We start from the raw sequence: 26,757 nt of genomic DNA, 5'->3' as shown, positions 1-26,757 counted from the left end.
GAATGACCATTTACAAGAAGAAATGGCACGATTAAATGTGCACATTGTCCCTCGAGGCTCCAGCCAAGTGCTGAACGTTCAATCCACTCTGGAGGAAAGAATCAGGAAAGCCCAAAGATCGGACAAAGGACTGATGGAAATCCGGAGGCAAACCAGAGAAAATAAGGCCCCAGACTTTCGAGTTGATAATAAGGGAACGTTGTGGTATAAAGACAGAATTTGTGTGCCCCAGAAAGGAGATTTCAGGCAGATGATCATGGATGAAGCCCATAACTCGGCCTACTCAATTCACCCAGGATCCACCAAAATGTACATGGACATAAAACAGAAGTATTGGTGGAATGGGATGAAGGCAGATATTGCACGATTTGTCGCCCGTTGTGATACTTGCCAGAGAATCAAAGCTGAACACCAGAAGCCGGCAGGATTACTGCAACCCCTACCCATCCCGGTGTGGAAATGGGATGAAGTAGGAATGGACTTTGTGGTGGGCTTGCCCAGAACCCAGAAAGGACATGACTCCATATGGGTAATAGTGGATCGCCTTACTAAATCAGCTCACTTCATACCCGTACGGACCAACTATGACGGGGAGAAGCTAGCTAAGCTCTATATAGAGAACATAGTGAAATTGCATGGTGTGCCCAGCCGAATCGTCTCAGATAGAGGGACCCAGTTCACCTCTAGATTTTGGAAAAGTTTGCATAAAGCTATGGGCACCAAGCTAGACTTTAGCTCCGCTTATCACCCACAGACAGATGGTCAGACAGAAAGGGTGAATCAGATCATGGAGGATATGCTGAGAGCATGTGTCCTAACTTATGGCAAGGATTGGGAGCAGAGTCTACCCTACGCTGAGTTCTCATACAACAACGGGTACTAAGCAAGCTTGGGCATGTCACCGTTTGAAGCTCTCTATGGAAGAAAATGCAGAACCCCCCTGATGTGGTCAGAAGTTGGAGAACGTGCCCTAGTCGGCCCCGCACTCATAAAAGAAGCCGAAGAAAGAGTCGCCGAGATTCGAGAAAAGCTAAAAGCAGCCCAGTCCCGACAAAAGAGCTATGCGGACAAGAAAAGATGGGAAATAAGTTTCAACCCAGGAGATTTTGTGTATCTCAAGGTATCGCCTATTCGAGGAACCCGAAGATTCCAAGTACAAGGAAAATTGGCCCCTCGGTATATTGGACCATACCGAGTTTTGAAGAAAGTTGGAGCGGTAGCATACCGTTTGGAGTTACCAGAAGAAATGACGGATATCCACCCAGTATTCCATGTCTCGCAGTTGAGAAGGTGTTTGAGGATACCCGAAGTAGAGCATGTGCCGGTTGAAACGATAGATCTGCAGCCAGACCTGCGATATCAGGAAATACCGGTGAAGATCCTAGACACCGTCACCAGGAGGACCAGAAACTCCGAAGTATGAATTTGCAGAGTTCAGTGGAGCAGACACGGAGTAAAAGAAGCTACGTGGGAACGCAAAGATGCTCTGAAGAAGGAATTTCCCCACCTATTTAAGGATCAGTCGAATCTCGAGGACGAGATTCATTTTAAGTGGGGTAGGTTTGTAACATCCCAAAAATCTAGCAAAAATAAATCACGCGCTAATCCTTGTTTTGTCGTTGAGCTCGATCCCATCTTGTTTCATCTTCCGCCTGACTTCCCGATACCCCGAGGAACCGAGCCGACACCCAAATCTTCCGCTGTCCCATCCCTGTTTGGCCCTCGGCCTGCGCGTCGCACGCGGCCGACACCGCGCGTGGCCGACCGCGGCCGCGATCAGCGCCGACGCGCTCGCCCCCTCTCTCTCTTTATTTCTCTCCCCTCCTTTTTATTTCTTTTCTTTTTCCCCATTTTCTTTTTCCCATTTTCTTTTTTCTTTTTCCTCTCCTTCCCTCTCCCTCTCTCTCCTACCCGCGCGCTCGGCTCCCTCCCTCTCTACTCTGCCCGCTCCCGAGCGCCGCCCGCTCGCCCGCTCCCCTCTGCCGCGCGACCCCACCGCGTCGCCCTCCCTGCTCGGCCGCCCCGCTCCGCGCCTTCTGCTCGGCCCGCTCGACCGTGTGCACGTGCACCGCCCCCAACCGGCCGCGCGCTCGCGCACCCGGCGCCCGTCGCGCCGCGCCGCGACGTCGCCCGGCCGCCTTCCCGCGCGCGCACTCGGCCTTCGCCCGCTCGACCGCGCGCCAAGCCCCACCTCGGCCCCGCACCACCGGCGTGAGCTCGCCCGCCTAGACCGCCTCTGCACGCGCACGCGGTCACGCCGTGACCTACGCGCCCGCGCACGCCACATCACCGGTCCCGCTCGCCCTGCCGCCCGCGCACACCGCCGTTGACGGCCGCACACCGCCGCCGCCTGCCACACGCAAACGCCCAGCACGCCGCCGTGCCGCCCTCGCCAAACTCCCGCCTCGCCGCAGCCCTTCCGCCGGCCGAACCTGCCCCGCTGCTGCCTTTTCAACGCCGCCGTTGCCTCAGCAACAGGCCGCCGCTGTTCGGGTTGACGCCGGGCCACCACGCGCTCGACGCAGCATCGCCACGGCGACAAGACCGCTCCGGCAGCGCCCGCCCCACACCATTAACGCCGTCGAGGAGTCGCGTCGCGAGCCCCGCCGGCCACCCCGTTCTCACCCCTCTCCACCGCCTTGGCCGCCTATAAAAAGGGCCGCGGAGCGTCCCCGAGTGCCACATCCACTACCAAGAGCCGCAGCCGCCGCCCTAGCCACTCCTTGCTCCCCTAGCGCCGCCGCCGCCTACCTTGTAGCTCCGCCGCCGCTGGCCACAGTGGCCAGGCCGCCACGCCCCACCCCGGCACAAGGTGAGGCCGGGGATCGACCCCGCAGGGCCCCCACCTCCTTTCCCCTCTACCCCGGGCCACCGGCGAGGCTCAGAGCCGCCGAATCGCCGGCGCCAAGCGCCGCCTCCACCCTCCCCTGTTTAGGACGCGAGAAGGGGGAAGAAGAAGGGCGATTTCGCCCAAAACCCCCTCCCTTTCCCCTATTTCCTTAAGAACCCTTCCACCTCTTGATATTTTTGCAATTAGAACCCCCTCTTCTGCTATATTCTCAAAACAAACCCTCACCATATAAACTTAGTTATAAGTAAGCCCCTGACTCTTTTAGATTGACCCATGAAGTTTCTAAAATATAAACCAAGCCCCTGCCTACTTAATCTTAATTACAATTAGGTCCCTAGACCCCTGTTTAGGCCCCGAACACTCCTTTGACTTATCATTTTATGTGCCTAACAACCCCGGCTTAACCTAAAATTTTACCCCGCCTCTCCTAACTCAGTTTTGGCCATACCATTCAGAAACCATTCAAAAATAACAATCTATGCTCTATATTTCATGTGTTCCCGTTTCGAGCTCGACGACAAATCTTTGTTTTGATTGAATGTTTGTTTGTGTGTGCTGTAGACCACGGAGTGAACGAAGGAGAACCCGTTGACGAGCAGTGCTGTGAGCAGGTGGACGAGGACCCGTTCCGCGACCCCGAGCCCGAAGGACAGGACTTCCCCGAAGGCTTTGAAGACGGCAAGTTCAATCCCATCCTTTGATGCATGTTTCTGTCCTAGTTTTTATGAACACAACCCAATGGCCTGTTTTATAAAGTTGCATATGTTTTACTTGCATGAAAGCACGGTTGGATAGCCACCCCTTGATTTGTGATGACCATTCCTTGACCACCTAGATTAATGTCTGATTTTGCTTGGACGTTAATCGATATTAGAACGCTTAGGACTTTACTCATAACATAATTTATTTGATAAAGAAAATGTGTGCGTGTGGGAAGGGATAAAATGTGGATTTTCGAAAGATGAGTATGGACGGGATGGACGGCATTTCTGTGTGAATTGCCGATTGGTGTGCCTATGCCTGTGTGGCAGGGCAAAGAAGGGAGATATCCATCTTGTCGCGTCTAAGGACCGAGTTGGTGTGTCATCTCACCTAACTCCACTATCGTGCAAGCCACTCGACCGTTGAATGGGCAACGGCGTAGCATAAATCCCACTAGTTGGTGTGGTAGCCATCAGGAGAGCTGAGAGCAACGGGTAACTAAGGAAAAGGGATAAGTCCCGAGTGACTTATGCCCGGTTATACCTAAGTGAACGGTCAATGACCCCTTGGTGCATCCCGTGATGGCTAGTCAGGCTTAGCTACGGTGGGTAATGGCTATGTTGGGATCTACACCGACACGACAGTGTTCGAGTTGTGGTATCCTACTTGTGGGTAAAGTTGCACACCTCTGCAGAGTTAAGAATCTATTCGAATAGTCCGTGCCCACGGTATTGGGCGAGTTATGGTGTGGTCACATAACTAGTGTTTCTTTGGGATGGGCTGGTGTGAGTTGTTTTGGAATTGGTTCCGGCAGTTGTGCCGTGTGCTACGACGGACGGGGAGTCCGGTAGCAGTTTTAAAACCTGAACTCTGTGTTACTGCAAAAACTGATTTCTAAAAGGTTTTTCGTAAAATAAACCCCCGCATAAAATGTCGTTTTTCTGCAAATTAAACCGTAACTTTATCCTTGATTTACCTATGCATATTATTCTGTTATAACCCCCTCCGTGGGTGTGGTTGGACTTGCTGAGTACGTTTGTACTCACCCCACTCTTACTTTTTACAGAAGAAGACCCGGACTTCGTACCAGACGACGCCGAGTAGGGTTATCGTTCTACACCCAACCTTGCCTGTGGAACCGGCCCTGTTAAGATGCCTCCGCTGTCGCAGTACTCTGAGCCCGTAGTAGATCCTATGTGGTTCGCGGTCTGGTGTTATGTCGTAGCCTGGTTAATTATTATTATCATCTGTATCGAGTGTCCGCCAAGGTTTGTAAGGTTTTGAACCATCTGATGTAATAAATGTGGCATCAGCCTCCTGGGACTGATGTTTTGTATCACATTTAAGTCTTCTCTTATGAGGAGACGCTTCATGTTGGCCTTGCGACCGCAGAACCAGCCGAGACAGCCGCCTGCTCGGGTGATGTGGGAGAAGCCGGAAGGGGGGTGGATGAAGGTGAATACTGATGCCGGTTATGATCAGACATCGTCCACTGGGCGCACAGGTGTGGTCATTCGCGATGATGGGGGTGCGGTGATTGGGGCAGCGGCGAGATGGTTTGATGATGTCGACTCTGCTCTCTCGGCGGAGGCTTTGGCTGTGCGCGAGGGGCTGGAATTGGCGCTGGAATTGGGTCTCGACAAGGTGGTGTTGGAGGTCGATTGCCAAGGTCTGGTACACCTGCTCCACGATCCGGAAGCTGTTTATTCTTCTATAGGAAGTCTTTGTCTTGATATCATAGAGCTAGGGAAGAGTTTTTCAGAGTTTTTCGTTGGGTGCGGAGAGATGCAAACTCGGTGGCACATGTATGTGCTTCTACGATCTCTGCATTGGAGCGGTCGTTTTTTTGGCTTGATGTAATTCCGGACTGGCTTGTGGAGTTAGCAGCCGTGGATTGTAATCGCTCTGAGAATGATTGAAAGTGCTATGATTACCAAAAAAAAAAATTGCTCCACATTTAATGGTGCCTCCGTACCTAAATTGGTGGCAACGGTCGTCGAATCAAAAAATGTGCACGTGACGGTCGGCGACGAGGCATCGGAATCCAACCTAGATGCCCCTTTTGGATCAAGCCCGGGCGGCCAGGCCTGCCTCTTGCTTAGTTGCAAAGTTCAAAATTCCAAAAAAATTTCCGGCACCTACATGGAGAATTAAATCTAGACGAAATAAAAAACGCATTGCACAGTTTGTTTGTAAATCGCGAGACGAATCTAATGGACCTAACTAGGCCGACGCTAAATTGCTACAGTACTGCTACAGTAAACAACCTCTAATGATGGATTAATTAGTCTCATTAGATTCGTCTCGCGATTTACAGACGAGTTCTGTAATTTATTTTGTGATTAGTCTATATTTAGTACTTCAAATGTAGAAAGATGTCTTTTCAAAAATTTTACACAGCGCAACTAAACAAGGCCAGTCCTGGATGTGGTTGAAGACTTGAAGTGTCTACAGTCTACACGCATGCTTCAGGTCAGGTATGGGTATGGCAGTGTTCTCTTACGTACCACACCATTCGTTCACTCAGCGCGTGCGCCATCTGTGATCCTTCTTTTTTAAGGTAGCCACATTAGCATTGGTTTGTCATGCAAGACTTTGGCACCCACTTTTGATCGGACTCCGGCCCTGTTTGTTTCACGTAGCACAACTTGCGCTACGAAGAAATCTTGAATGTATGTAGTACAAGTAGCATGACAAACCAGCACACACGCACCTCAGTATCCAGGTGGAATCCCGCCGGTAAGCTCCCATCCTCGGGAGTTACCACTGGATCAGAGGTCCATCCGTAAGCATCTGTGAATTGCAACTAAGAGCATGTTTGGTTTGGAGCCACATCCCGCCACGACTATTCTTTGGTTCGTATCAAGCTTCGGTCATCACAACCTTGTCTTCCTATCGTTTTCTTGCTGCTGCCTGTCTTCTAGTGTATGCCGAGTGTGGCGAGGTTGTGGCGTGTGTGGTGGAGAATTTGGTTGCCATGGTTGCCGCAGGCCACACTGTGGCGTGGTAATTGAAGGCCGGCAACCAAACATTGACCTAAAACTTGACATGCACTCAGGGCCGTGCCGGCATAAATTGGGGCCTGTGCGAAATTCTGAAGTGATGCCTACTAGACTAACCATCTTTATGTTTTTGGCTGCCAGAATCATATTTTCTAGATCGATTTGCAAAAGATATGGCTTCAATCGATCGTTTTCTAACATAAAAGATGAAAGAACAAAATTATAATTAATCCATTAAAGACTCAAAGAATACAAGTATATACGTATATCAATACAGTTGGGGGGAATTAAAAGAAATATCTATTTACCTTCTCCTTAAGCCAGTCAATTGCGTGAAGAGTTGAAATTGCCGACCTGTCGTTGCTGAATTCTCCGCCTGCCCTGGGGCTGCCGGCCGGCTGCTGCACCGCGTCGCCGTCGCGAACTCGCGATCATGGCCTCGGCGGTGACACGGTGTTGCCTGCCCTGCCGTCTGGCATCTGCCTCGACAGCTCGGCCCTTGTTGTCGTGACTCGTGAAAAACAAAAACTGAAGATGAATCGGCACAGGATTAGAGGAAGACGGCACGACAACTAAACTGGCGGGCGGCGGGCGTCAGGACTCCTCAGTGTTACGGGCCTTTTTGTTTTGTGCAGGGCATGGGCGTGACATGCGTCCGTTTCACCCTTTGCATTAGAGCCGGCCAAATAGAAATGATGCAGGGAGTTAATGGGCTGCTACAAATTCTGGGGCCAAAAAAATAGGAGCCCTGTGCAGCCGCACACACGTCCCCTGGGCACGGGCCTGCATGCACTCGGGGGTTGTTTGATTGGTGGCCACGACACGCCACGCCGTGGCTCGCCACAGATATATGGCGGTCGTTTTCACCGCCACAGAAAACACTGTAGTGTGGCGAAAATATTCTGCCCGTGGTAGTCAGTGGCTCTCAACCAAACACCCCTTTAATCTGGCCTGCACTTGTATACATTTTTTTTTATCTTGATTCTGTACTACCTCCATTTGGTATGGGAGCTTCAAGAGCCAGAGAGCTGGAATCCGGAGCAAGCTTTTTATGAGCCTGTGACCTCTTACCTCTGAACTGAACACCGCCGGACGCCGGTACACAGGGAGTGGCAGCTGATCCAAAGACGCCGGGCCAAAACCCTGCGTACGACTAGCCCAGTTTTGGTGGTGAAGCTCACGTGCAATGACATGGAGTAGCGGGGAGAATCAGTGGCGGATCCAGGATTCATGGACAGGGGGGGCTGACATCCTTCTTCCTCCTCCAGCCCCCCTCTCCTTCTTTCTTCTCTTCTTCTTCCCCTCATTCCTCCCCTATTTTTCCTTGATGTGCAAGCATGTAGGGGGGGCTGGCGCACCCCCAGCCCCCACGCTAGATCCGCCCCTGGGGAGAATCTGACGACTGGATGAGCCGATGTGGCGCCGCGTCGGTCCTGCTAATCCATTCGAAATTATAATCTATTTGACTTTTTAATTTTCAAATTGACCACTCGTCTGACTTGCTTTATTAAAAAAAAGATATTTTGCTGAATTTTTTTTTATAAAATGAGTGGTCAAATTTAACATAAAAAATCAAATAAATTATAATTCGGAACAGAAGGGGTACCGTGCGACTATTTCAACAATAGAGATTTTCAGTGGTAGCGAGGCGAAAATCATGTCACTGTGCCTGACCTGAAGTCCTGAACGGGACAGTTCTTCCGTGGATTGGGTGGCAACATACACAGGCATACAATAGCCAACCTCGCAACATTACGGAGACACTTGCAAGTTGGTCTGTTCTACTCAAGCAAAATGCGATCATTAGAAACTTGATCACAGTAACACAGAATCGACTATGCCGTGGCTGTAAGCATCACGCTACTTTCTTCCAACAAAGAATGCATGTCACATTCTGATGTGTCGATAAGGTTACAGCACAAAGAAAGCAGCAACTGCAAAACACAGATGCCAAGAAATTTTGGCCTAGCAAAGATGTTATGAAAATGAAGCTGGAATATACACATTTCCATGAGCGATGAGCACAGGCGCCGATGTCTAAAAAAAGAGAGGAAAAATCTGAACGCCACAATGCCGCAGATGACAAACATTGTCAAGCCATCATTCAGCTAGGCTGCTAAGGGGAAGAGGATGTACAGCTGTACACCAGTAGCTGCAGATTAAACAAGTTAGGAGATGTCCAGACCATCAAGTTGCTGCCGCATACAACACATGTAGCAGTATGCAAAGTCAGTTTTGCATAGCCGAACTGGAACAAATAGCCGCACAACTGAACTAATCTGACAGGATCTCCTCTAGCTCAGGACATAGTTCTTAAGGCGTCGCCTAGGCATCGCCTAGGCGACGCCAAGGCGTCAAGGCGCTCAGGGAGGCCAAGGCGTCGCCGACGCCCAGCAAGAAGAGAGGAAGAGCAAGGGGAAGGAGCGACCGGGAGATGAAAGGAGGAGCAAGAAGGTTACCAGAACTAGCAGGCGACGACCTCCGCCTTCCTCATCCTCGACGGCACCGGCGCCGGCGAGATCTGGCCCCCAAGAGAGAGGGTGCAGGCCGCCAACACCTGGAATCCTCGGCGGGGGTGCTCTGCTCCGTCTCTGCCTACCTGCCGGCGCCCCTTCCCGGAGCGGCGGCGCTGGTGCTCCATCTGGGGGTGGCTGCGGCAAGGAGGAAGACCGGCGGCGCTGGTGAGGAGGACGGGCGGCGCTGGCGAGGAGGACGGGCGGCGCTGGTGCGCGACGCGCACGACGATAGGGTGGAGAGGGTGGGCTCACGGGAGGGTGAAGAGTAGTTTATGGGCTGGTAGTGACTTGGTGGGCTGGGCCTTGCATTCTTCTCGGGCCTTTTCTCTTTTCTTTCTTCTTTTCTCATTTCTTTTCCCCTTTATACTGCTAATTATACTGCTAATATGCTGCTTTTACGTTGGTGTATGGCGTCGCCTCGCCTCGCCTAGGCGTCGCCTAGGCGTCCAGAGGAGGTAGGGCGCCACACCTCGCCTCAACGCCTTAAGAACATTGGCTCAGGATCATCTTGTCTGAGCACAGAGTCATCGTCGGGGTCAGCATCAATCATCTCTCCTCTTGCGGTGGTATCCTGGTCATCTTCTGTATCAGATCCATCTGCTTCTTCATCAGTATAAACAGGATACGGTGGTCCAACAACGGCTTTCCTTATTCCAGTGTCATTTACAGATTCCTTGTTGCTTCTAGGAATGGACTTTGCTACTGAGTTTCCACTGGTCTTTTCACATATACAGGCGGCTGGGTTCGCATGAAATTCGACTCTTCCTGGTGTGATTTCCATGGGATCACCCATATATCCTTTCTGGATTATTCGCATCTGGGCGGAGAATGCATCCCATGACATATTTCCCCTCTTCATAAATAAGGGATAGAGCTGTTTCGCATTTGGTTGGATTGTTCTCTTGTGACCAAAATATCTCCTGCATTGAGCAGCAATAAATAAAATGAACTTCAATAAAGAAAAAGGAAAAAGGGTTAACAACAGATAAATACAAGATGATGTGTCACCTTCGCCCAGCCAGGATTTTGGCCATATTACCAATGTTATTAGCCACGAAAGCGTCACTTTCATCACAGACAATGAAATCAATTGCAGCCATGCGAGATGAGAACTTCAAGAATGGAGCAAGCTCCTCTTCGCCTGACAGTGTTTCTTTTGTATGGAAATTTGGAAAGAGCGCTTTGAGGGGTGCTAAAGTATCTTCCCCTCCATATATCTCACCAGAAGCAACATAAATGGGGGACATCACTTCTGTAGCCTAATGCCCTCAACATCAGACCTACCTCCTCAGGAGTTAGTGGACATCTACCTTGCCTTCTTCCTTTCTCTGGGTCACGTATCTGGAATGTCAAAACACAACAGGATTAGCAATAGGTAACTCTACTCAGTAAGCAAGTAACAAGTGCACATCATACATCTCGTACATGCAAGGTTCTCCATCGTCTGCGAATTGCAGCTAATTCTCTCCTCTCCTTTTCTCCACCACCATAATAGCACCCAGAAAAGGCGAGCATATCAGGTTCAAATCTGCTATCACAACAAAAAGCATGTCTTGGTCAAGAAATAGAAACATAATGAACTAATGATACCCAGAACAGCAGCGGAGAAGAATATGCAATATTTTATATTTATTTTTAACCATCTTTCATATTTTTCCTGCTTAATTATCATTTTATTTAAGTCCAAAGGGAAGTGGCTGGAGATGAAGGGAATCCAACTAGTCATCTTAGCAGTTTTATTTCAACAACTAAAGTCGCCTTTTGTTTTACACAAACAGAACATGAGAAGAAATTCTGGAGATGGTGAAATAAGGATGCTCCAGTAGAAAAGTTTGAGACGAGTTTAAACAGCTGAAGAAGAATCATTGTCTTTTTTCTCGAACATCGCAGGAGAGCTGCATGTAATTTCATTAAGAAGAGAGAAGCCACTACATACAATCATAGAAACTACAGCTTTTGTTACGGATAGTAAAAAGTTTCCTGCAAACAACCATATGCAGCACTCATCATTTTGAGATAAGAAGTCCAAAGTAGTGATAGTATTCATATCTTTGCAACCGAGTGAGCTGAAACAGGTAAACTTTGAACGAATGAAAAATGCAGACTGATCACTGATGACAGGTTCATTAATGTTGCAGAACAAAGAATACCTCAGATGAAGAGCAATAAAATATCTGCTCTTTTCCCGCATTCGTTGTATTAGCTTTTCACCTAATTCTTGTATCGGGTCAGTAAATCTCAAAGCATGATAATTGACTCTGCAACGCAGTTTTTGCAGGTCAGTGTCCAACTTATTTGAGAGCCTATAATCATATTTAGTCATTCGAATAACCTGCACCACCAGGAAGTAAAATAAGATATTTAGATATGTGACTGGATTCTTATGAACTTAAACTACAAGTGGAAGCAGAAATCAAACTACACCAAAAATTTGACCAACCTAGGGGGAATAGGTGGCTTTGTAAATAAAAGAAGAAATAGGCACCCAAATTAAAGTCGAGGAGGGACACAAAATATAGGTGTCACTGGTGTGCACCCACACCTCGGACCAACTGAGCTACCCAGTTAGGCTCAGTTCCTTAATCAAAGTACGCATTGAACATTACAAAAATAAAAAACTTTGTTATTTTAATTTAAATTTTTAAAATCAAACTACACATAGAAGCATAAAATAATGAAGTGCACGAATAAGCTACATAAAAAATTCAGGAAGCCAAGCATTACTGACAAATTTCCCTCAAAGATAAACTCCGCAGAAGGTCAGTAAAATTCAATTACTGATATTGTCATGTCAGGGTGGCAGCGCGGTAGCGGGGCTCCGAGGGGACCCGCCCCGTCTGGAGCAGGGACGGGGGCCAAATTGGCCCCATGGGGAGGCCGGGCCGAGGCCCCGAATTGCTGCGGGGCGGGGGCGGGTTTAATTTTCACCCCGCGGGGAATCTGTGGAGACCCGAAATGAAGAAAGCCCAACCCATATAAGCTGTGCACACACCCGTGAAACCCTAACCCATCAGTTCTCTCCCTCTCCTCTCCCCATCAGCCGCCGCCGCCAGCCGCCTCGTGGCTCAGGCGCTCACCTGGTGGCCACCGCCTGCCCGCCCCTGGTTGTTCGCAGCGCGCCGCCTGTCACCGGTCGCCAGATCCGCCTGTCTGCCATCTCGTTCGAGGGTCGCGCCTCCCGATCTGCTCTGCTCCCTCCCAAGCTCGACTCCGGCATCGGCGTGTCGCCCCCTGCCGAGCTCGACTCCTGCGCCCGTCCTCAGTCCTCATTGCTATCAAGTGCAAGGCAGCGAGCGCACCTTGAGGTGAGAGCAGAGGGGCTGACACCGTTGGGCAGGAGTACGTCGAGCCGGAGGTACTGCCGCATCAGCCTGCGAAGAAGCGCAAGCCGCCGCCGTCACTGGCTATCCGTCCGTGATCCATCGTTGCTCCCTTTGTCTCCGAGTAGTAGAAGCAAGTCCGATTGATATGTTAGCTTGTGCTTGTTCTTTTGATGATGTACTTGCCTCGTGCTTTGGCTATATGTGCCCCTGTATTTGATTTGTGCTTGGATATGCTAGCTTGTGCACGTTCTTTGCTTCGATCTATTCATTCCTGCTTCGATCTATTAGTTCGTGCTCGTTCTTTGCTTCAATCTGTTGATCCTCACGGGGACCCGTCGGGGTTCGGGGATCCCACGGGGCCGGGGCCGGGGCAAGATTTTCCCCGATTGGAGTTTCGGGGCCGGGCCGGGGATTCGAGATCGGGGATCGGGGCGGGGACGGGAGGCCGCCCCCCGCCCCGTCCCGCCCCGTTACCATCCTGATTGTCACGGGCTAAAGAGGGATTGGAATTGGTGGAAGGAACTTGACAAAGATTATATCCAAAGGTAGTGGCCGGCCTTGGCCCTAGACCTCGCCGGCGCGCCGGAGCTAGGAAGGCAGGAACCAAGAACCGATCTGAGAATACAATCTGATCTGCTCAACTAACTGCAGGTCACGGTTTATAAGCCCACCGAGCCTGGTAACAAACCAACCGAAATAAACTAGATAAGCCACACAAAAAGGAATTAAAAACAAACTAGGACTCTTGACTAATCTTGTTGCGGCGCTTGTACTTGAGTCCCACCATGACATCTCTCCCCCCTGGAGAAGCAGCTCGTCCTCGAGCTGAAACTTCGGAAATAAGCGCTGAAATTCCTCAAGAGCGACCCACGATGCTTCCTCTGAAGGAGCTCCTTTCCACTGAACCAAGAGTTCATGCTGTCCTCTAGCAAGCCGACTCTTAAGCACTGCTGCCGGCTGCGGCACTGCCCGACCATGCTGCAATGGTGGCAAGTCCGGTATCACCACTGGAGGCTCTCCATGAAACGGCTTGAGCAAACCAACATGAAAGACATCATGAATCCGAGAGCCGACTGGAAGAGCCAGCTTGTATGCGACATCACCCACACGCTCCAGCACTTGATAGGGCCCGAAGAAACGAGGACCCAATTTACCACGGCCACGAATACTGAGTGAGGCAGTCGGGCGATGCAAAAGGCGAAGCCAAACCCACTGACTTGGAGAAAACTCCACCGGACGATGATGTCGATCATAAACTGCCTTGTAATGTTGCTGAGCCTGCTCCAAACGATCCCGAACCTTAGCTAGAAATTCATCCCTGTCGTTCATCGCCCGATCCACTGCCGGCAAGCGAGCGTCGCCATGCTCATACGAACGAATTGTTGGGGGGTGGCGACCATAGACCACATGTAAAGTTCAGAGATTGTTGATATGATGAATTATAGCAAAATTCTGCCCACGGAAGCCACTCCAGCCAGTTGCGCGGGCGATATCCGGTAAGACACCTAAGGTACATGGAGATGATCTTGTTTGCCGCCTCGGACTGCCCATCTGATTGTGGATGAAAGGCCGACGTGAGCTGCAACTTGATCCCAGACAGTCGGAATAGCTCGCGCCAAAAGGAGCTTGTAAACACCGGGTCGCGATCGCTCACTATCGATGTTGAAATGCCATGAAGACGAACCACCTCTGAAAAGAAAACCCGAGCCACGGAGATTGCGGTATATGGATGAGCGAGAGCAATAAAATGAGCGGCCTTGGAGAAGCGATCAATGACTGTCAAGATAACCGACTTCCCATTCACTTTGGGCAAAGCTTCGATGAAATCCATGGCCACATCGGACCATACTGAGGAGGGCACTTCCAACGGCTGCAATAGACCCCCAGGCTGCAGGTGTTCACTTTTGTTACATTGGCAGGTGGTACAGGCACGAACAAAATCTTGCACCACCATGTGATCATTGGGAACATGGAAGTCAGCTCTGAGGCGGTGAAGAGTCTTGTGTACGCCCTCATGTCCAACACCATGCACAGCGTCCAGAATGGAGGACAGCAAACTAGATGATGCTGAGATGTAGATCCGACCCTTCAATAAGATCAGGGCGTCAACAACCGACCACTGAACCGGCTTGGCACCCCCTCTGATGGCGTCGCGCAGCGATGAAAGTGCGGAATCCCCATTGATCTCCTGGTGGACTTGGTCTAACACGGCGAACGTCGGCCCGGATAGAGCTGCCAGCTCGCCCACGTGTTCACCCCGCCGAGATAGAGCATCGGCTACCACATTCAAGGAGCCCGGTTTGTACTCCACCACGAAGTCGAAGCCCAGTAGTTTGCTTGCCCATTGGTGCCGAGGGATTGTTGTCAAGCGTTGATCTAGGAGAAACCGCAAGCTCCGATGGTCCGTGCGCACGATGAAGCGCCGGCCCCATAGATACGGCCTCCAGTGGCGAACTGCTTGGACGAGGCCGATCAGCTCGCGTTCGTACGCCGCAAGCTTGGTGTGGCGCGGGGCGATTGGCTTGCTGAAGAAAGCCACTAGGCCACCGCCTTGATGCAGCACCGCACCGAAGCCCGAGCCCGACGCGTCGCATTCGACGATGAAGTCGCGGTCGAAGGCCGGCAGCTACAGGACGGGCGCCTCCGTCAGGGCGCGTTGCAAGGTCTGGAACGCGCGTTCCGCATCATGGTTCCAGCGGAACCCCTCCTTGAGTAGAACCGTGAGCGGAGCAGCAATGGCACCGTAGTCGCGGATGAAGCGCCAATAGTAGCCCGCCAAGCCGAGGAAGCCCCGAACGGCGCGAGCTAAGGACAGGACGGCCTCCACCTTCTGCTCGTCGACGGACACACCGCGCTCCGAAATCACGTGGCCAAGGTACGCCACGGACGAGAGGCCGAACGCGCACTTGGACCTCTTGAGGAAGAGTTGATGGTCCTGCAGTGTGCGAAACACCGTGCGAACGTGGCGGAGATGATTCGACCACGATGAGTTGTAAATAAGTATATCATCGAAGAATACAAGGACGAACCGGTGCAGATACGGCAGGAGGATGTCGTTCATCATGGCTTGGAATGTCGCCGGCGCATTGGTGAGGCCGAACGGCATCACCAGGAACTCGAACAAGCCCTGGTGCGTGTGAAACGCGGTTTTGTCGACGTCGTCGGGGTGCATGAGGACTTGATGGTAACCCGAACGCATATCCAACTTGGTGAAGAATCGCGCCCCGCGTAGTTCGTCCAAGATCTCCTCCACCACTGGGATCGGGAACTTGTCCTTGATTGTGGCATCGTTGAGCGCCCGGTAATCGACACAAAAGCACCAGGTGCCGTCGCGCTTACGGATCAGCAGTGCCGGGGATGAGAACGCCGAGGTGCTACGCCGGATGATGCCCAAGCGCAGCATCTCATCACACTGGCGCTCGAGCTCGTCCTTCTAGGCGTGGGCGTAGCAATAGGGGCGAACGGCGACGGCTCCCGCGCTGGGCTTGAGGCGAATGCGGTGGCAGAGGTGTCGCTCCGGGGGGTAGGCCTTGGGGCTCGGCGAAGAGGGAGTCGAACTCCTCCAGCAAGGCGTCGAGGAGGTCGCCGTCGCGGCTCATCAGGGACAGACGCCAGACCCGGGGTGGTGTCGATGCCGGTCCACGTGATGCGCTTCCCGGATCGAGTGAAGCACATCTTGTGTCGCGCGAAGTCCCAAAGGACCGGCCCAAGGGTGCCCAACCATTGGACGCCGAGCACCATGTCGTAGTCGCCCAAGGGGAGGGCGTAGAGATCGATGTCGAACGCCTCCCCGCTGATGCCAACATGCTGGGCCAGAGCTTTGCCTGGGGACGCCACGCGATCGCCGTTCGCGACAGTGACCGCGAGGTGCGGGCACGGTTGGAGTGGAACGCCTGCGCGCCGCGCCATGTCGACATCGATGAAGTCGTGGGACGAGCCTGAGTCGAGCAGGGCGATCCCCGTCGTGTTGGCGATAGACACGAGCACCTTCATGGTCTGGCAGCCGCGAGCCCGGACGCCGGTGATCGCGTGGAGAGAGATGCCTGGCGTGTCGTCGGTGGCGGAGATGGTGGCCGCCGTTGGGTTCGTGTCCGCGTCGTCGAACCCCACGATCTCGATGACGAAGAGTTTCTTGCAGCGATGACCCGTGACGAATTTCTCGTCACAATTGTAGCACAGACCTTCGGCGCGGCGCTGGGACATCTCGGCCGGGGAAAGGCGTCGGCGTGGGAGGGTAGACGCGAGTGACATTGTCCTGCCGGAGCCTGCCGCAGCCGAGGATGCAGAGTCGTGGGCCGACGTGGAGGACGTGTGCGATGCTGCTGCCGGGGTGGGCGTCGCGCGGGGCGCGGAGCGGGTGCTCCTCGCGTGGACGAGGTCGGACGCCAACAGGAGCATGCGTTGCTCGTAGGCTCTGGCGAACATGATGGCGTCGTCGAGGGATGTCGGCCGGCGAAGCGCGATGTCCGTCTTGAGCGGGTTGACGAGGTCGGCCGTGTACATCTGGACCAGCTGTGACTCCGTCTGTTCGGCATCGCGACACGCGAGGGCGAGGAACTTGTCGGTGTAGTCGTCCACGGTGCCGTCCCGCCGGAGCAGCATAATCTCGCCGACGGGACCGTCTGTCATGGGCAGCCCGAAACGCTGCTACACAAGTTGTGCGAAGCGGCGCCACGAAGGTGTTCCCGTTGTCAACTCCAGGCGGCAGAACCAGAGTTGGGCCGATCCGGTCAGGTGCAGCGACGCGTATGGAACGCGGCGACGTTCTAGCGTGTTTTGGCACCGGAAGAACGTTTCACAACGATTCAACCAGGGAAGGGGATCCTCCTTGCCATCGAACGTCGGGAATTCGATGCGGGCGCGAAGGTGGAAACGAGGATCCCCGGCGTCGTCTTCATCCGCGTCCTGGTGAGGGAGATGTGGCGTCTCGCGGAACGGCACGGAGGCAGCCCCCCCCCCCGGCGTCCACCTCGGAGGGCTCCTTGTCGCCGCGCTGCGCCTTTTCCAGGCGTGAGACGGCGAGATTCAAGGCGGCGATCTGGTTGGAGCCTTCGAACGCCGCGGCTTTAAGGGTGGTCACCTTGTCCGGCAAGCCATCGAGTTTCTTGGGGAGCGGCAACAAGGGTTTGAGGACGGCGGTTTGCGTGGCGAGGTCAGAGACCTTGGCGGCGAGGTCGGTGAGAGTTGTGAGCATCTCGTCGACGGTCGTCTCGAGGGAAGACTGCTCGCCGTCGGTTGCCATGTACACGGAACCAGAGCTATCTGATACCAAGATGTCACGGGCTAAAGAGGGATTGGAATTGATGGAAGGAACTTGACGAAAATTATATCCAAAGGTATTGGCCGGCCTTGGCCCTGGGCCTCGCCGGCGCGCCGGAACTATGGCTGAAGCTCTCTGCACGCCAGGAATGCAGGAACCAAGAACCGATCTGAGAATACAATCTGATCTGCTCAACTAACTGCAGGTCACGGTTTATAAGCCCACCGAGCCTGGTAGAAATAAACTAGATAAGCCACACAAATAGGAATTAAAAACAAACTATGACTCTTGACTAATCTTGTTGCGGGCCTTGCGGCGCTTGTACTTGAGTCCCACTGTAGAGAGAGATGGATTTGGGTAAACACCACACACCCTATCAAGGGGGGTGACCTCATATATATATATATATATATATATATATATATATATATATATATATATATATATATATATATATATATATATGAGGTCACCCCAAAATACCCAATAAGCATAAGCATTAGCTCTCCCTGAAAAGGAGGTGATCCAGCCGCACCTTCCAGTACGGCTATATATAGCAAGAGTGGCTTGGATTACAAGCAATACATGTATGTATGGAAACTATACAAGCTAGGCTATACATATCTAATACTGATGTGACGATGGCACATGAAGTACCCGAACTTGGCCCAAAGCTACCTTCTCCCGAACGAAGTGGATGTCAATCTTGATATGCTTCGTGCGACGATGATGAACAGGGTTCGTTGTCATGTAGACAACACTGACATTGTCACAATAGACAACTGTCGTTGAAGGAATCGGGACATGAAGTTCCTGGAGAAGTTGTCGCGGCCAACAACACTCGGCAACCACATGAGCAACGGCACGATACTCTGCTTCTGCGCTGGAACGGGAGACTGTGGTCTGACGCTTGGAGGACCAAGAAATCAGATTGTCGCCGAGGAAGACACAGTAGTCGGAGGTGGAACGCCGACTGTCAGGGCAGCCTGCCCAATCCGCGTCTGAGTAAGCGGTGAGCGTCCGTGCCGAGCCAGTGCCGATGTGTAGTCCAGAGGAAAGGGTGCCCTTCACAGTAGCGAAGAATCCGCTTGATCAACGCGAAGTGGGGCTCGCAAGGATCGTGCATGAAGAGGCACACCTGCTGAACTGCATACGCCAGGTCGGGTCGAGTCAGTGTGAGGTACTGAAGAGCGCCAGCGAGACTCCGGTACTCAGACTGATCAGCAACAGGGGCGCCATCCGTCGCGGAGAGCTTGGCCCGAGTGTCAACAGGTGTCGCTGTAGGGTGACACTCGGCCATGCCGGCACGGCGAAGGAGATCCACAGCGTACTGGCGCTGAGACAGGAACAACCCGTCTGAGGAGCGCGTGACGGAGATGCCGAGGAAGTGGTGCAGGTCCCCGAGATCCGTCATGGCGAACTCAGAGTGAAGACGCTTAGTGATGCGCTGAAGCAGAGCTGAAGACGACGCCGTGAGGATGATGTCGTCGACGTAGAGTAGCAGGTAGGCGACACTCGTGCCCTCTTTGAAGACAAAGAGGGAGGTGTCAGACGTAGAGGCGATGAATCCAAGCTGGTGAAGGTATGTGGCAAACCGCTGGTACCACGCCCGGGGAGCCTGATTCAGACCATAGAGAGATTTCTGTAACAAACAGACATGGTCAGGAGCAGCAAGGTCGACAAAGCCAGGCGGCTGCTGGCAATAGACAGTCTCCTCGAGGTGGCCGTGAAGAAAAGCGTTCTTCACGTCCAACTGACGAATCGCCCAGGCACGGGAGACTGCTATGTAGAGGACGGTGCGGATGGTGGCCGGCTTGACGACGGGGCTGAACGTCTCGTCGTAGTCGATGCCGTGTCGCTGGGAGAAGCCGCGGACCACCCAACGGGCTTTGTGACGGGCAAGGGTGCCGTCGGAGTGGTACTTGTGCTTGAAGATCCACTTGCCCGTCACCACGTTAGCACCAGGAGCACGAGGTACAAGTCGCCAAGTGCCGTTGTCGATGAGCGCCTGGTACTCCTCCGCCATGGCAGCACGCCAGTTGGGATCAGCCAACCCACTGCGATAGTTCGCCGGCAGTGGGGAGATGACGGAGGTCATCGCAGACAGGTTCAGCCGATCAACCTGACGAAGCGATCCGGTCTGTGATCGAGTCACAGGCCGGGAAGGGGCGGGCGCCGGCGTCGGCACCTGTGCTGGTGCAGGGGGCGCTGGTGCTGGCGGCGCCACAGGACCTGCAAAACCTGTAGCAGCAGTAGTACCAGCAAGCCGCGGACGACGACTGTACACAAGCTGTATGTTGCTGTGTATCGGCGGCAGTGCGACGTCGGCAGCAGCGAGTGGCGGCCCAACAGTAGCAGTCGGGCCGCTGGGCGGTCCATCTGACCCGCCCGGAGGTGAAGACGCAACGGCCGGTGTGCTGTTCGGCGAGGCCGAGGGGTTGAACAGCACTGGGCCGCGGAAGAGGATGGCGGGATCCTCAGGCGGCTCCTCATCAGGAAGCCGGGGCGACGAGCGCGGTCGCTCAACGTCGACAAGCGACGGAGCTTCCGCAGGGAGGTGAGCCGCTGCAACAGTGCAAGGCACCGGCGCGGCACGTCCAGCAAGCAGAAAGTCGATGCTGGAGGGGGAGAACGGGGTGTGCAAGGCGAAGGGGAAACATGTCTCATCGAAGACTACATGACGAGAGATGATAATTCGCCGAGTCGAGAGATCAAGGCAACGATAGCCTTTGTGTGAAGACGGGTAACCGAGAAAGACGCAAGCTGTGGAGCGGGGAGCCAGCTTGTTAGGTGCCGTGGCAGAGAGGTTGGGGTAGCATAGGCAACCGAAAATGCGAAGATGCGCATAGTCAGGGGCCTTATGGTACAACAGCTCATAGGGGGTACAATTTTGTGTCGAGGTGCATGGCCTCCTATTAAGGAGGTAGGTAGCAGTGGCAAGAGCCTCCGCCCAGTATGTTGTTCAGGGTGCGCAGCATGCGTTCGGCTTTCCCGTTTTGGGGAGAGGTATAGGGGCAAGATAACCGTAGGTGAATACCTAGTGAGGAGAACAGAGAAGTCAGACTGTTGTTGACAAACTCTGTACCATTATCAGCCTAGAAACTCTTGATGGGAAGACCGAACTAAGTTTGGATAAAGGCGCAAAAACTGGTAACGTGAGAGAGAACGTCCGACTTGCGAGCAAGGGGAAACGTCCAGCAGTAATTAGTGTAATCATCTAAGATAACCAGATAGTAACGATAACTAGATAGTAACGATAACCAGATATGCTTGCAACAGGGGAGGTCCAAACGTCACAATGAACAAGCTCAAAAGCAACACTACTCCGTGAACTAGAGTTGGAAAAAGGGAGACGCACATGTTTACCCAACTGACATGAATGGCAAAGCGTATGAGCTGGTTTATTACAACTTATAGATGAATTATTCCGAAGAATGTCTAGAGTCACGGAGCTTGGATGACCGAGACGATGATGCCAAGTGGTGGGCGTGACGGCGAGGCTGGCGTGTGGAGCAGTGGAGGTGGCGGCTGTTGGGAGTGTAGAGGTCGCCGTCACTATTGCAGCGAAGCATCTCGCGTCTGGTCTGGATATCCTTAACAGAGAAACCGAGCGTCAAATTCTATGGAACAGTTGTTATCACGGGTAAACTGTCTAACAGAGAGCAGGTTACGGATGAGTGATGGAACAACTAGAACATTATTGAGGGTAAATTTGGACGCACTGGTGGGTAGGATGGAATTGCCACGACACGTAACTGGGATGGAGGAACCATTGCCTATGGTTATGGAGTGAGAGGGGGGTAGGCGGGAGAGGAGTATACCATCCGTCGCCGACATGTGACGGGAGGCGCCAGAGTCCATGACCCAGCCAGGCTGTTGAAGCGCCATCTGATTCAACGCAGCAATCAGGCCGGCCTGATCCCAAGATTGGGCCGGGGGTGACACCTGCAGGGGAGCAAAGGCCGTATGCGCCTGGGGTGATGGGCCGAGCAGCCCAGGAGCCGAGCCGCGCCAGCCACCCGCAGCCTGCTGCTGGAATGCAGCCCAGCCCGGGTTGAAGCAGAACCAAGGCCCAATAGGTCGCTGTCCCATGGGCTGAGGGGTGCCGCCGGCCTGAGTGGCCTGGCCGGCCTGCTGGGGCCCCCTGCCCTTGCCACGTTTGCCGCCGCCGCCACCAACGCCGTTTCCGCCGCCGCCGCGCCTCTGGTCGCCGCGAGCTGGAGCAGATCCAGCGGAAGAGGAGCGGCAGCCTGGGCTCGTGCAGGTGGACGAGGAGGCGTTGGTGGAGGCGAGGAGGGCGGTGCTGGCGGCCACCGAATCGGAGTTCTTCAGGCGCAGCTCCTTAAGGACGAGGATGTCGCGGGCCTGAGCGAAGGTGGGGAGGACGGTGGAGTTGGCGATGTCGTCGGCGGTGTTGGTGAAGCGATCGTTGAGGCCGCGCAGGAGGTTGAGGACGAGTTGAGAGTCCGAGACGCCGTGCCCGATGTCGCGCAGGGAGTCGGCCATCTTCTTCATCTCCTGGCAGAACTCAGAGATCGGAGTATCGCCTTGCTGCATGGAGTGGAACGCGTGGCTGAGTAGGAGGGCGCGCGACTCCTTGTTGGCGCGGAAGAGGCCCTCGATGGCGACCCACAGTTCGCGGGCGGTCTGGTCGTCACCGTCCATGATGAGGTTGAGGACGGATTCGTCGACGGAGCCGAAGATCCAGGTACGGATGCAGCAGTCGGCTTGATCCCATTGGGGATCGGTGCGGCAGGCAGGGAGCGTGCCGTCAATGTGTGGCTTGAGACCGAACTTGCCGCACATGGATTTGAAGGACGCCCATTTGGAGTAGTTGGAGTTCTTCAACTCCAACGTGATGGGGACGTGCGACTTCACAGAGACCGTCGCGTAGGGGTGGACGACGATCGGAGGTGGTGCAGGGGCGTGGCCGTCATTGGAAGCGGCCATGGTGCCTCCTCCGGCGGCGGGCAGGGTGCCCTGGCCGAGAGCCGGCATGGACGGCATGGAGTCGGAGGAAGACACTGTCGACATGGGGAAGGAGAGGGGGGGCGACGGCTGGGAAACGCAGAGGAGGAGGCCTAGGCTGTCGCAGGGTGGACGCGCCGCGAGGGAGTCGCGGTGCGGGAGGGCAGCGGAAGGAAGGCCAGGATCAGATTGATCCTAGGCTCTGATACCATGTAGAGAGATGGATTTGGGTAAACACCACACACCCTATCAAGGGGGGTGACCTCATATATATATATATATATATAGCCGGAGTGGCTTGGAATACAAGCAATACATGTATGTATGGAAACTATACACGCTAGGCTATACATATCTAATACCCACCATGACAGATATATCAAAAAGGATAATCAAATGTGTTATCACGAAGATGGTGGAAAGGGAATACTGTGGGCCAGCTAAGCCATAGGTGCTACAACTTACATGTTTCTTCAGAATTGCCGGTAAGACGCGGTTCAAGTAACACTGTGGAGTACATTTTCGGGGGACACGCATTTTATAAGGCTTCATGGCTTTACCTCCTTTTACTGGAGGCTCTTTGATAATTTTGACATCCTTTGCAAGGAATGAGATGAACCGGTCGATATCAAAGATTTCTGAAAAATTGCTGCAGCATTGAATACAAAAGATGTGGAGTAAATTAAATTTGAACACCCATAATCATAGGATATCATGGGCTAAAATTTGGGAAGTGCTCATTGCTCACTATTGCATACCTTGAATCTTTCCAGAAAGATGTTTGATCCAGTTTGGGAACAACAAGTGTAGCGTTCAGAATACGTGCAGCAACTACAGCGTCAACTATCTACAAAGAAGCAGGTGCCATGATATGTCCACTGCATAGTTCTGCTTTACAGGATGAGGAAAACCAGCAAATAAGTAATTTGGACATGGAAGTAAGATTCTCCGCTCCATTTCACCAAAGGAATTGGCATTTTATTAAACATGTCACACCTGCACATGGACTACATAGCTGGTGACCTTTACCAATTTATATACCTCAGGTAGTTTGGGCAGGTCCTAACAACATGTATTACAAACAATGTGCTGCATAGTTTTGAGCAAAAAAGATGAAAAATAACAAAATTGTTGAAAAAGGAATTCTATATTAACTCCAGGTGTTTTAAAATTTAAATCATATCCATTGACATGCATGCGACTCTAGTTGTACTAGATAACAACCAGAGATACATCTCACCCCTGTTCTCTGCTGATTGAGACCTCCACTTGTAGCAACAATCAAGTATCGCTCTGGCTGTGTGGTAATACTGGAATCTGCAAAAAGAAAGAAAAGAAAAGATCTTTAGGCAGATATAGTTATTAAATCATCAGTTATCATAGTGTAAAAAGATACAAATAGGCATTCATCATTGACTCCCACTTACAAAGTTCCACGCAACATCCAAAAGTTATGACAACATGGTCTAAATTATAAGCAGCAAATCACAACTGAGTGACTGCTCACCGAGATATTTACTGCTAGAGTTGCAGCATCCATAGAAGTTGCTAGCAACCTTTGAATGCCAAAGATCATCCTGCCCAGTCCATCCATCTGTCTGCATTTGATCGAAACATAACAGGATGATCAGCTGTTCTTACATGAGAGGTCAAATCTAACGTTTCCTATGAATGCGGTTCAATGTGACTCATCTCCTCATTATTCCCCCAACACAAGTGATGAGGGGGTAGTGCATTCAGAACCTAAGCCCCCAAGGATCAAATCCGAACAAAACATCTGCCCAAATTTGAATTATTTATGGGCAATCCAGAAAATAAACCACGAAAAAATACACAAGCATTGTGAGCTTACCGGAACACTTAACGCCTCGCCGCCCTCCAGTTCGCCGCCGGAGCCGTTCGTCTGTGGACTCAAAACAGAGGAAGAGAGAAAGTTACAATCAGATCGAGCAGCACGGACATGCCTGCCAAGGCGAGTACCTAGTGTCCATCCATACCGGGTCGCGGCGGAGGAACCGGCGGGAGGAGGAGGTTGCGAGGCCGGTGCGCGGGTCGGCGAGCGGCGCGGAGAGGAGTGAGACGGAGAGGAGCGAGACGGCGAGGAAGAGCAGGGCCAGCGCGGCCGCCGGCAGTGCAATGCGGCGCGGGCAGCGGTGGTGGTGGCCGTGCGGGTAGCCGCGCCGCCGCGGCTGGCCCATCTGCGGCGGCCGGCGGGGCCGGGGAGTGGCAGGAGAGGGTGGCGACGCCAATGGGTGGGCCCGGGGCCCAGTGGCGTGGAGTATTTTAACGGGTGCAAGTGACGGGCCCAACCCAAAAGTGTCTGGGACGGTGGTGGGCTGGCCGCTGGCGACTGGCGGGCGGCTTGCCCTCCGCGCTTCCGCGGCATGTTGGTTTTTTTATTGGTAACATATCGTATGCAAATCATAATTTCATGAAAATTTGTGTAAATTACAATAAAAAAGTTGTCTAAATTTATCAAAAGAATCACACATGTAGATGATATAATGATATACAATCTTGTAAAATATCTTGTCCAAACTCGACTTCGTTTGTCACAAGTCGAGTTTGGACAAGATGGACAAGATATTTTACAAGGTTGTGTATCATTATATCATCTATATGTGTGATTTTTTTGGTGAATTTAGACAATTTTTTTGCACTAGTTTGCATGGGTTTTCACGAACACTGTTCCCTTTTTTATTAAGATGTTGTATAGTTTGCGAATTTTTTTAAATTTTGGCAATGCAATATTTTGATTGGTATTTGACAAGTAATATTTAATATTGACTATTTAGGTTTAAAACATTTGTCTCGTAGTTTATAATTTAACTGTGTAATTAGTTATTTTTTTTAATTATATTTAATACTTTATGCATGTGTCGAAGATTCGATATGATATATATTGTAGGAAATTTTTTAGAAACTAGCCCTGTTTAGTTCGTAAAAATTTTCCTCCAGTACCCATCACATCGAATCTTTGGACACATGAATTAAACATTAAATACAGTTGAAAAAATAACTAATTATACAGTTCAACTGTAAATGATGAAACAAATCTTTTAAATCTAATTAGTTCATGATTAGATATTAATTGTCAAATAATAACGAAAGTGCTACAGTATTCAAATCTAAAAATTTTCACAAACTAAACAGACCCTATCAAAATGGCATGTTTCGATTTGCCGAGTTGCTGCCCTCACAAAAAAATGGCGTTGACCGTCCTGAGCGCTCGGCTTGGACTAGGACGAGGATTTGACGAGGCGATGTTAGTGCTAAAGAAATGGGAATATATCTGGTGCAAACTATAATTTCATAAAAATTCATGCAAACTATAGTAAAAAATCGTTTAAATTCATCAAAAAATCACACATGTAGATGATATGATGATACACAATCTTGTAAAATATCTTGTCAAAACTCGACTTCGTTTGTGAGATATAAAATAACAAATTTCTGGTTAGAAATTTGTTATTTTTATATCTTACAAACGAAGTCGAGTTTTGACAAGATATTTTATAAGGTTGTGTATCATCATATCATCTACATGTATGATTTTTTTGGTGAATTTAGATGATCTTTTTGTTGTGGTTTGCATGAGTTTTCACAAAAAATATGGTTTGCACTAGATACGTTCTCAAATAAATGATAGAAATAATTTATCTAATATAACTAAAGTTAGCGGATGGGCCTAGTGGTAACTCCCGAGGATCACAATGGTCCCGTTTGGTTTCTTTGTGATAATTCCTAGCACGAATTTCTTTTGTATGCATGAAGTAATAAACGAAATTTATTTGCAAAAAAATTTCATGGATGGATGTAACTTTTCGCGACGAATTTAATAACAGTAATTAATTGATAATTGACTGCAGTAATACTACAGTAATCATCCTCTAATTGTACGGTCAAAGGTCTCATTAAAATTGTCTCGCGAAATAGCGAAGGGTTGTGTAGTTATAAATTGTTTTTATTTAGTACCTCTAATTATTGGTAAAAAATTATGCTACATGTGCTAGGACCTAAACCAAACAAGACCAATATCATAATTTGTGAATGTTAGAACTTGGCGAGACACGACACATATATGCAAGTAGGTACCCAATAGTATGATTTATTTTCAAGATTAATTTATTAATTA

General features: G+C 51.5%; 1 pseudogene; it reads right to left on the bottom strand.

Annotated features, from left to right (window-relative positions):
- Window positions 1–8,376: 8,376 nt before the first annotated feature.
- Window positions 8,377–24,874, bottom strand: LOC120658311 (annotated as a pseudogene).
- Window positions 24,875–26,757: the final 1,883 nt, after the last annotated feature.

Source organism: Panicum virgatum, chromosome 2N (assembly GCF_016808335.1).
Source record: "Panicum virgatum strain AP13 chromosome 2N, P.virgatum_v5, whole genome shotgun sequence".
Classification (NCBI taxonomy): Eukaryota; Viridiplantae; Streptophyta; class Magnoliopsida; order Poales; family Poaceae; genus Panicum; species Panicum virgatum.
This window is presented reverse-complemented; position numbering and strand designations above follow the sequence as displayed.